At 41.8% G+C, this 11,331-nt stretch overlaps 3 long non-coding RNA genes across 3 annotated transcripts; 1 reads left to right on the plus strand and 2 right to left on the minus strand.

Annotated features, from left to right (window-relative positions):
• Nucleotides 1-3,549: 3,549 nt before the first annotated feature.
• On the minus strand, nt 3,550-4,324 carry LOC139833241 (uncharacterized). Its single transcript, XR_011748647.1, has 3 exons — nt 4,119-4,324; nt 3,894-4,049; nt 3,550-3,818 (listed from the first exon to the last, which is right to left on the minus strand). It is a non-coding gene; the product is annotated as an uncharacterized lncRNA (long non-coding RNA).
• Nucleotides 4,325-6,158: 1,834 nt separating this feature from the next.
• LOC139833344 (uncharacterized) lies at nt 6,159-6,878 on the plus strand. Its single transcript, XR_011748931.1, has 2 exons — nt 6,159-6,287; nt 6,509-6,878. It is a non-coding gene; the product is annotated as an uncharacterized lncRNA (long non-coding RNA).
• Nucleotides 6,879-9,035: 2,157 nt separating this feature from the next.
• LOC127313161 (uncharacterized) lies at nt 9,036-11,069 on the minus strand. Its single transcript, XR_007858813.1, has 2 exons — nt 10,809-11,069; nt 9,036-9,271 (listed from the first exon to the last, which is right to left on the minus strand). It is a non-coding gene; the product is annotated as an uncharacterized lncRNA (long non-coding RNA).
• Between the last annotated feature and the right edge of the window lie 262 nt (nt 11,070-11,331).

The following is an 11,331-nucleotide window of genomic DNA, read 5'->3' on the forward strand; positions in this document are numbered from 1 at the left end:
AAAACAAAATTACTGTAGCAAGATAAACATATGGGTTATCTCCCAATAAGTTCTTTCTTTATAGCCATTAAGATGGGCTCAGCAATTTTAATGATGCACTCGCAAGAAATAGTATTTGAAGCAAAAGAGAGCATCAAGAGGCAAATTTAAAACACATTTAAGTCTAACATGCTTCCTATGCATAGGAATCTTGTAAATAAACAAGTTCATGAAGAGCAAAGTGACAAGCATAGGAAGATAAAACAAGTGTAGCTTCAAAAATTTCAGCATATAGAGAGGCATTTTAGTAACATGAAAATTTGTACAACCATATTTTCCTCTCTCATAATAACTTTCAGTAGTATCATGAGCAAACTCAACAATATAACTATCACATAAAGCATTCTTATCATGAGTCTCATGCATAAAATTATTACTCTCCTCATAAGCATAATCAATTTTATTAGTTGTAGTGGGAGCAAATTCAACAAAGTGGCTATCATCATATATAGGAGGCATATTGTAATCATAAAAGAACATTTTCTCCTCAATGCTTGGGGGACTAAAAAGATCATGCTCATCAAAGCCAGCTTCCCCAAGCTTAGAATTTTCCATAGCATTAGCAACAATGGTGTTCAAAGCATTCATAGTAATAACATTCCCATTAGCATGCATATAAAGTTCCATGGGTTTTTTAATTCTCTATTCAAACACATCATGTCCTAATTCAAGATAAAGTTCATAAAGACCTCTCATATTTTTGTTGTTTTCCATTATGCTTAACTAGTGAAATAAAAACATGCATGATATTAAGTAAAGTAAAACAAGTAACTATTTTTTTTGTGTTTTTAATATGAAGAACAAGATAGTAAATAAAGTAAAACTAGCAACTAATTTTTTTGTATTTTGATATAATGCAGCAAACAAAGTAGTAAATAAAATAAAGCAAGACAAAAACAAAGTAAAGAGATTGCGATGTGGACACTCCCCTTGCAGCGTGTCTTGATCTCCCCGGCAACGGCGCCAGAAAAAGAGCTTGATACGCGTACAGCACGCGTCCGTTGGGAACCCCAAGAGGAAGGTGTGATGCGTACAGCGGCAAGTTTTTCCTCAGTATGAAACCAAGGTTTATCGAACCAGTAGGAGCCAAGAAGCACGTTGAAGGTTGATGGCGGCGAGATGTAGTGCGGCGCAACACCAGGGATTCCGGCGCCAACGTGGAACCTGCACAACACAAACCAAGTACTTTGCCCCAACGAAACAGCGAGGTTGTCAATCTCACCGGCTTGCTGTAACAAAGGATTAGATGTATAGTGTGGAAGATGATTGTTTGCAGGAAACAAGAAACAAGTATTGCGATGAGATTGTATTTCAGTATAGAGAATTGGACCGGGGTCCACAGTTCACTAGAGGTGTCTCTCCCATAAGATAAATGGCATGTTGGGTGAACAAATTACAGTTTGGCAATTGACAAATAGAGAGGGCATGACCATGCACATACATATTATGATGAGTATAGTGAGATTTAATTGGGCATTACGACAAAGTACATAGACTGCTATCCAGCATGCATCTATGCCTAAAAAGTCCACCTTCAGGTTATCATCCGAACCCCTTCCAGTATTAAGTTGCTAACAACAGACAATTGCATTAAGTATTGCGCGTAATGTAATCAATAACTACATCCTCGGACATAGCATCAATGTTTTATCCCTAGTGGCAACAGCACATCCATAATCTTAGAGGTTTCTCTCACTCCCCCAGATTCACGGAGACATGAACCCACTATCGAGCATAAATACCCCCTCTTGGAGTTACAAGCATCAACTTGGCCAGAGCATCTACTAGTAACGGAGAGCATGCAAGATCATAAACAACACATAGATATAAATTGATAATCAACATAACATGGTATTCTCTATTCATCGGATCCCAACAAACACAACATATAGAATTACAGATAGATGATCTTGATCATGTTCGGCAGCTCACAAGACCCGACAATTAAGCACAATGGGGAGAAGACAACCATCTAGCTACTGCTATGGACCCATAGTCCAGGGGTAGACTACTCACTCATCACTCCGGAGGCGACCATGGCGGTGTAGAGTCCTCCGGGAGATGATTCCCCTCTCCGGCAGGGTGCCGGAGGCGATCTCCTGAATCCCCCGAGATGGGATTGGCGGCGGCGGCGTCTCTGGAAGGTTTTCTGTATCGTGGCTCTCGGTACTGGGGGTTTCGCGACGAAGGCTATTTGTAGGCGGAAGGGTAGGTCAGGGGGCGTCGCGAGGGGGCCCAGGAGACAGGTCGGCGCGGCCAAGGGTGGGGCCGCGCCGCCTGCCTGGCCACCTCGTGGCCCCACTTCGTTGACTCTCCGGTCTTCTGGAAGCTTCGTGGCAAAATAGGCCCCTGGGCGTTGATTTCGTCCAATTCCGAGAATATTTCCTTACTAGGATTTCTGAAACCAAAAACAGCAGAAAACATCAACTGGCTCTTCGGCATCTTGTTAATAGGTTAGTTCCATAAAATGCATAAATATGACATAAAGTATGCATAAAACATGTAGATATCATCAATAATGTGGCATGGAACATAAGAAATTATCGATACGTCGGAGACGTATCATGGTCCGAGGACCAGCTGCTACTGATACCACTTGTCAGGTCTTGCGGTGACCATGACGGAGAAGGAGCCGGGGATAGAGGAGGAGATAGCGAGCTCGTGGCTCATCCTAGTTCTACTTGCAGGAAAAGTAAAGGACAATAGAAATATTTGATAATTGCTTGATCCTCCCATCCTCCCCACCTGCCTCTTTATAAGCAGAGACAGGCTCAAGCGTTTAGTTGTTCAGTACAATCATGACAAGCTATTATCTTAAAACTAATTAAATAAGGCAAGGTGGCAAGGTACTGGCCGTTTGTTGTGCTACACAGGAGCAAGACCTGACAGGTAGTCCAGGATTTTTCTCCGTCTCCATAGCCCTCGCATCTGGACGTACGACCAGGGCGATAGATCCCATCGGAGGCCAGTAACGCTGAACTTACGGAAGATTTCCTACGGAGTAAAACTTGCACGCTGACGTGTAGTAAAGGCAAAGGATTGTAGACCGAAAATCATGGAAGGTGGGAGCGATCCATCCAACTGATTTTCTCCACGTTTGTCCGTAGGATTCCCGGGATATTTTATAATTTGCCACACATTACATTGGATCTTTATAATTTGCCACACATTACTTTGTCTTCTACTATTTGCCACACATTACACTCATTTCTTTATAATTTGCCCTATTTCTCTCTTTACAGCTTTATTAAAAAAAGTTACTCCAAAATACTTTGTGGAATACCGTAACTGTACGTATGTGGCTGGAACTAGTTGAACCGATGAACAAAACGAATCAAATCCCCATTCATTTGGTCGGTCAACCACTGCTATTCCCCATTCCTCTTCCTAGTGACCACAGGGGAGAGCACCATCCGACGAGGGAGCGTGCAAGTGTATGTACAAGCATTTAAGACAATAGGTAATAGCATCCATCCATATATCACAAAATCTGTTGGATTACATGGAATTGATATCATTCATCACACGAAGATCACCAACTCATCACCAGAAATATGCCGAGCTTAAATAATACAGATTTGAAAACATCAAACATCTATCTTAAAATTGAAAACATAGTCTCGACGCAATAAAATCACTATTTCCTCCTCCTTGGAGTTAATTTTTTCTTGCAAGCATTTGAACTTGAAGGCACATCAAAAGTAGGTCTCGCTGGAGATTTAGTAGGTGTCACAGGTGGCGGTGATGCACCATCTCCAGCCAAGGCCATAGCAAGTCTCCTACAATTGAACATTAGGTTAGAAAATTGCTTTTTCCCATGGTTTTGAGCATATGAAAACAAGCAGAAGCATTACCTCCGTGTAATAACCCCAGGGCTGTCATGAAGGCTAGGAGGCAGTGTGATTGTGTCTCTTTTCGGTGTCCCAACAGCCGTAGAAAGTAGCTCTTGCTCAAGTACCTCTCTAGGTAGTTGATCGTCACCTTCATGAACTTTTTTCGCCCTCTTCTTTCTGTTTCAGTACACAATGAAATAAGAGACTTTTACAGATATGATAGTAATACAAAAAAACAAATATTACCTTTCTCTAGGTTCATTTTCTGGACATTTTGTTTGCCTATGCCCCAACTCTCCACATTTTTTGCATCTGTTTGTGGTGCCAAATCTCTTTTTCTCTTTTGGCTTCCCTTTGACTCCATTTTTTTGTGCCTTCTCTTCACCACCATCGTCCTGCTCCTTTCCTTTGTCATGTAGCTTTTTCTTCCCTTTACTGCTACTACCACCGTCTTCAAGGCAACCTTTGATTCTAAGTTTCCTCTGTCTCCCTATAGGCCTCTTTGAAATCGGTGGCACCATATCAAAATCTAATTTGACCTGAGGCCACTGAGACTTGTCTGTGATGGGTTCAATCTCTCCAGCATATGCTGCTTGGAACATACTCACTGAGTAGTACTGATGCACATATGGATGAAAGTTTGTATTTGCCGTCCCAATAAGGAATGCAAGTGCATGATCGCAAGGCTTCCCGGTGTGCTGCCATTCTAGGCAAGTGCACTCTCGGCTACCTATCTTCACAACATGCCTAAGATTATTCTTGTTCGTGTCCTTAACCTCACAACTTTCTCCTGTTGATCTTCCAACATCGAAATGATCAAGTTCTCTGGTCCTATTATTTATCTGTTGAATGATCGCAGGTAGTATATTTCCAGTGAGAATTTTCCCAACCTCTCTCCGCCTATGAAAAAGTTTCATGATTTTCTCTCTTAGTGAGTCAGCTAGCTCATCCGGAGGAAGGTCCTTCATTCCTTTAATCCAGCTATTGAAGCTCTCAGCTAGGTTATTGTGAATGTAATCACACTTTATTTCAGTGTTGAAGTCACATCTCATCCACTTCAAGTTATGATAAGTACTCAAGTAGGTAGCTACCTCGGGTTTAGCTTCAAATATCTTTGCCATATGGTAGTTAAATGTTTCTACGCGATAAGCCTTGGCTGCTGGCCACATCCGACCAAAAACGTCTCCATGAAACTTTTTTTTGAAGTTTTCCATTAGATGCCAAAATCAGTCCCGCTGCCCCGCTTGAGGAAAAACTTTTTTAACTGCATTCTCTAAGCCTTTGCATGCATCTGTACAAATAGCTAGATTTTGAAGATGTCCTATTGCCCTATGCAATTGTTGCATAAACCAAGTCCAATTATCCTCAGTCTCTGAAGCAAAGAATCCAAATGCCAAAGGAAACATCCAGTTATGTCCATCTAGAGCTGTACATGCTGCTAACTGACCATTCCACTTTCCGTTCATGAAGGTGGAGTCTATACTAACATATGGTCTACAACCTTTCAAAAATCCGTCAATGCTTGGCTTGAGTGCCATAAAAAATCTGCAGAAATACACTTTACCTCCTTCACTCTTCACATCAACCTCTACAATGCTACCCGGAGATCTCTTCTCAATCTCAGCTTTGAAGTTCCAGAGATTCTGAAAGCTCTCTCCCCATGTACCATATAATTTATCCATGGCCTTTTCTTTGGCCCTCCAAACAGTTTGATACCCAGTAGTAACTTTGTACTCGTCTTTTAACCTTTTTTGGAGATCAGTAGCACCTATATTTGGTTCAGTCCGAAGTATTCCAATTGACTTTTCTACCACCCATGCTTGATCTGCCATGCTTGAGACCACTTCAGCTGTTGATGAACAATTATGAGGCTTTACTATTTTGTTAACCTGCATGAAAACACAATATAATCTGTAAGTTGCATGTAACTTTATAAAATAGTTGCAACATACAACATAAAAGGTTGATGCTAGATGAGTTATTACCCTGACTGTTTTTCCATCTTCTGTTGTCCTAGCCGTTATTCTCCAACGACATATATTTCCTTTACAATGGCCTATAAATCGAGTAGTGTCACTATCCTGTATCTGAATGTCAAACTTGCCTCTAATAGCAAATGTTCTCAATAGCATCCTAAACTCTTCCATTGAAGTAAATAAGGAACCTTCCTCTATCACAGGATGCTCTTTGTCATACCAAAAGTGTTTCTCTTCAGGCATATGGTCAGGCACAGGACAGCTGCATCGGCAAGTAAATGTTGGTCAATATCATCCATACTGACATTGATGTTTGCAATGGAAGCTTCGATCGCTGCTCCAGCTATAGCTCGTTGATGCCCGAATTTATCATCAATTCCAAGTATCAAGCACAAGTTCTCTTCTGCTACAGGAACTTCAATTTCATTTTCATTCGCAGGTGCTATCTCAATTTGAGACCAATCGATGACTCTATCAACTGAACTACTTCCATCATTGGATCGGGAAATATTCAAAGTAGACAAGTCGGTAGTATCTGTCGTCGATGCCCTAGTCAAAAACAAAATAGCAATTCATTAGTTTATGCGGAAACATAAGTGAGCATTGAATGTAATATTATGCTACTGATACTGACATCTAATATCTAATATGCACAAACAGGAACACATGCCAGCATGGTGCAGTACAGAAACAAAGGCAAGATGAGGATCTTGGCAAGATGATGAGATTTCTAGTAATTCAATTATCTGCCATGCCATAGATCGTGGCTGCCACTCAAGGGAAATAGGGCAAATATTGATGGGAAGGAGGGAAGATCGAGAGAACAATGTGTTACATGGACCGTGGCTGTCCTTCATGATCGCTGATCATGGCTGCGCCACCGGTGGTCCGGCCGTTGCCGCCGGCGGTGATCCCACTCAGCTTCTCTGTTTCGCGTATCCTGTTTCTCCGCTGCTGCAAAAGGAACAACTGTAGAGGACGGTTTTGTTCTGTTTCAGGATTGATTTGGTTGACCAATCGATTGAGTGCAGATCTAATCCGTTAGGTGATCGTTCCAGCCACATACGTACAGTTACGGTATTTCACAAAGTATTTTGGAGTAAAAAAATTTAATAGAGCTGTAAAGGGAGGTATAGGGCAAATTATAAAGGAATGAGTGTAATGTGTGGCAAATAGTAGAAGACAAAGTAATGTGTGGCAAATTATAAAGATCCAATGTAATGTGTGGCAAATTATAAAATATCCCAGGATTCCCGTAACTAGATCAGCCGATAAGTCTAGCTTTATTTCATCGGAGGCGGTATATCACTTCGCCCTGTTATTGATCGGCCTTTGCCATTGTGTCAGATCAAAACCAGAGGACATAGAAGGACGGGGCGCGCAGGCGTCGGCGGCGGCGGCACAGGCGCACCGGTGACGAGAAAGATGACGGCGGCCGCGCCGGTCGTTAGGCTATGGTACTTCCCGTACTCGACGGTGGGCAAGCGGGCACCGGAGAGGGTGATGTGCTCGATCTGCCTGGAGGTGTTCGAGCACGGGGAGGCGTGCGGCGAGGTGCCGGCGTGCGGCCACTTCTTCCACCGGGCGTGCGTCGACGTGTGGAGGAAGAGCAGCGTCAGCTGCCCGCTCTGCAAGGGCTACATGGCAGGGTCGTCGGGGCGAGCTGTCTCGGTCGCCGATGACATGGTTTAGCCGTGACTCTGCCGTCGAGCCCTAAACAGCTAGGTGGTTCTGCGCGTTGCATTTCGTTAATTAATTGTCGATGACTGGGCATCACCCCGTCGACTTCAGGTGAACACGGCCTTTTGACTTTTGTTCCTCTTATTTTCTCTTGGAACCGCTTTTCGTTGGTGTTTTGACTTATCTATGTATAAGTGTACACTAGCTAATGAGGTTGTATTTTTCATATGTTTCACTTGCAATGTTGCCATGATTAAATTCCCGTATTTTTCATGTATGAGACTAAAGGGGTCCTCAAGTATAACATTTTGATCCGTCAGATATATAGTAGGGCACATTTTGTCGAGAAGAAGAAATAATAAGCTATGGATTTGCTGTCTTCGGTTGAGAATTTCTTACTGTTTCAGTAACCTAAAAAAAGCAACTTATTTTTGGTTGCACTTTTATGTTCGGCAATAGAAACTGCAACTACAACGAGTTACACTTTTGAAAAGGTGACTAAGATTTAAGAAAATCTAAATCGGTTGCATGTACTATATATGGTCTTCTTCGATCTTTTTTCTCTCTCTTAATATTGTACCGTTCGAAAAAAGGTGACTAAGATTTAAGAAAATCTAAGTCGGTTGCATGTACTATATATGGTCTTCTTCGATCTTGTTTTCTCTCTTAATACTTCACCCTTTTAAAAAAAAAGTGACTAAGATTCAAGAAAATCTCAGCAGATTGAGGCTTAGACAAGCCCAGCAAGAATTTGTGTTCAAAGTATAAACTATTTATTGCCCTTTATGAAATCAGTTGCACTTTTATCTAAACTGTAGTTGCACTCTTCTCGGATCAAGACTGAATTACAAGAATTACGAACCTTTGTTTAAATGTCTTGTATAATTCCTTTAACAAATGCAATTTTTAGCCCTGACAAAATATACCTCTAGGTGTCCAACAACCCATGAAGTGTCCAGGCCTTCTATTCCATCTGCTCACAATTACCTCGCGTTCTAGGTTTAGTTAAAGTTAACATTTGTAAAATTTAATAAGAAAATAGAATAACAAATATCAACATTCATAATGTTAATGTCAAATGCTTATAACTTAAAAATATACTTTATAACGGTTCTAAATAATAAATCTTATATTATAAATATTAATATCTTTTCTTAAAATTTAGTTAAATCCCGATCTCCAGGCAATCGTGAATGAAGGGGGGAATACCTCTTATCCCACTAAGGCCTCGTTCGGTTGCATGGGGTTAATTACACTAGTGGTTTTATCCCCGCGCGGATTTGGGTGAACCCGAACCACCACCCCAATCCCGATGCCCCCTCTCCCCACGTTCCCGGCTATCGTTTGCCATTCGGTTAATCCCTGCATGCTGCAAGCATCACATGCGACGGACAGCACGCAGCAGTCAGCAAGCAGCACAGTTGCCAGGCAGAAATCAGTATATGCGACAGCACTCATCAAGCAGTAGTAAAATACAAACAGAAGAAAACAAGGCACCAACTGTAACTACGCAAGAACAATATGATTTTAATACTACGTAGTTGTACTTAAATAGTTGATATTAAAAAAGATCCCAGAACAGTCTTCTTTTGGATCCATCCGAATTTTAAGAGGAAAAACAACAAAATCCAGCAAATAAATATTTTGCTTCTCCGCAGTAAAGACACAGAAACTGATCCAATGTCCATCTTTTTCTGGAGCTTCTTCATGTAGAACTCTAGCTCTTTTCCCTCTATCATGTACCTACAATTTCAGAGAAAAGTATAAGCAAAATGCACAATACCCTATAAAAATACAAGCAATCACAGTTGCCCTGGAGGATGCACAAGATGATCATGGCATGTTGTGCACCAGCGTACATGTACAGCCTCAATGCATCACTAGGCGAAGGTCCTCTATCTGGCTCAGATTAGGTATTGTTATCACAGTAACAAATATAAGCTAGCATATCAGTGTGTAGAAAAGCTTTAATATGAGCTAAAGTCCAAGGTAAGAGCAACTCAGTTTGCTTATGTGACTTAGACCTTAAAGGCCAACTCAGTTTAAGTAGATCAGTAATATGCAAGTATATCATTTCGTGGAAGCGAAAAACATAAGATAAGAATAGGGGCAAATAATTTAACTCACGCGCTCGAAGATCTGAGGCGACAGATTTCTCTAAAAATCTGAGGCGACAGACGGAACTAGGTATAAAATAACAGGCAACTACAGAGTGTTTAAACCAATCAAGGGTTTTAACATATCAACTATATGAATAAGCTGGTGTGAGCCTTAAAGCTGTAAAATATGCTAATTCAAGAGCAATTCTTTGATCTAAAACCCACACATACATCGTGCAGTACTGTATCAAACTAAATCAGTAGTGACCCAAAAACAGAACATGGCTTTTGTACCGAATAACTACAGGACTACACTACCAAATAATACAGGGTAACAAGGTTGGAAAAGTAAAGCTTCCACAACATAATCACCTTAGCTAATTTATCATCTCTGTCCAAGTCATATTTTAAGAATGGGGTTCATCATTGCTTCATGAATGTCCTTAGATCCTACTGATGGATAAATCTATGTATGTTGATCAGCTGATAGACACCTGTATGAACTTACATATGTCAAGTTTCAGCTATAATATCTACTGGTCCAATGTGAATGTATTGTCTGTGTCGGCAGCTATTAAACATATTGTTCTGATCAAATGCACTTCCTAAAGCTACGTAGTCTAGTATGTCTGAATTTACTTAATTGGTTCAGATGCCCAAACACTGGAAACTGTACTCATATGATAGGAAATGGCTACCTTTTTGCGTGCACTTGTGTGTTAAGTACTAGTACTATTTTCTTTGTGTACTAAAAGCATAAAAAGGTGATCCAAACAAATACCGTAAGCAAGTTTTCTTAAACATAAGCTGACAAGCATGACCACTAACAGCTGAACAATAAACATAATAAGTCTCATAAATAATGGATAGCTGTTGAAACAAATCAGCTAAGCATATCACCTAGGATAAACTGAATCTGTCCATGCACAAAGCGTTAGTCTATGGTTCATGATGTAAAAGATTATCCAACTGTTCTTGTCTATCTTCCTCTGTTGTTCTATCTACAGCCAGCATAATCATCCAAAGTATGAAGATCTTCCAGATCAAGGAACCATCCAGAAAGGATGTCCCTGGACAAGATCCATGCCAGATCGAATTAGAAAATCTGCTGAAACCAATTAACACGAACAAGCCAGAATACAAGTAGAGAGGGAGGGGCGGACGAGGAGGAGATGATTTACCTTCTACCGGCCGCCGTCGGAGGCGGGGAAGGGGAAGATATTGTGCTTCTGCCGGCTAGGGCTTCGGTTGGGCTCCGTGGCGGCGTCCACGTCGAGGAAGGGCACCGTCCGGGTCGAGGAAGGGCGCCCCCAGTGTTGAGGATCTCCTCTCCTCCAGCCGGCCACCGGCGAGTCGCCGCCGCTGTCGCGAGAGAGAGCGAAAGGGAGTGTTTCTCGCGTCGCTCGGGATGCAATACACGAGTCTACCCTAGTGTTTCTAAAAACCGGCCAAAACAGGGGGTTTTGCGCTAAACCGGCCGGGGTAGAAAACCGGGGCGGTTTAACCGAATATTTCACACCCGGGGGCCCAACCCCAGTATAACCACGTGGATCTGGACCCAAAACCGGCCGGGTGGGGAGCAACCGAACGAAGCCTAACCACGTCCACGTGTCCCACAAGGCAATGCAACGCATTAGCTAGCATCCTTTTGACACAATCAATTATCCAACCAAATAGAATCCAATCCGTATACATCCTGGAGTC

This window comes from Lolium perenne, chromosome 7 (assembly GCF_019359855.2).
Source record: "Lolium perenne isolate Kyuss_39 chromosome 7, Kyuss_2.0, whole genome shotgun sequence".
Lineage (NCBI taxonomy): Eukaryota > Viridiplantae > Streptophyta > Magnoliopsida > Poales > Poaceae > Lolium > Lolium perenne.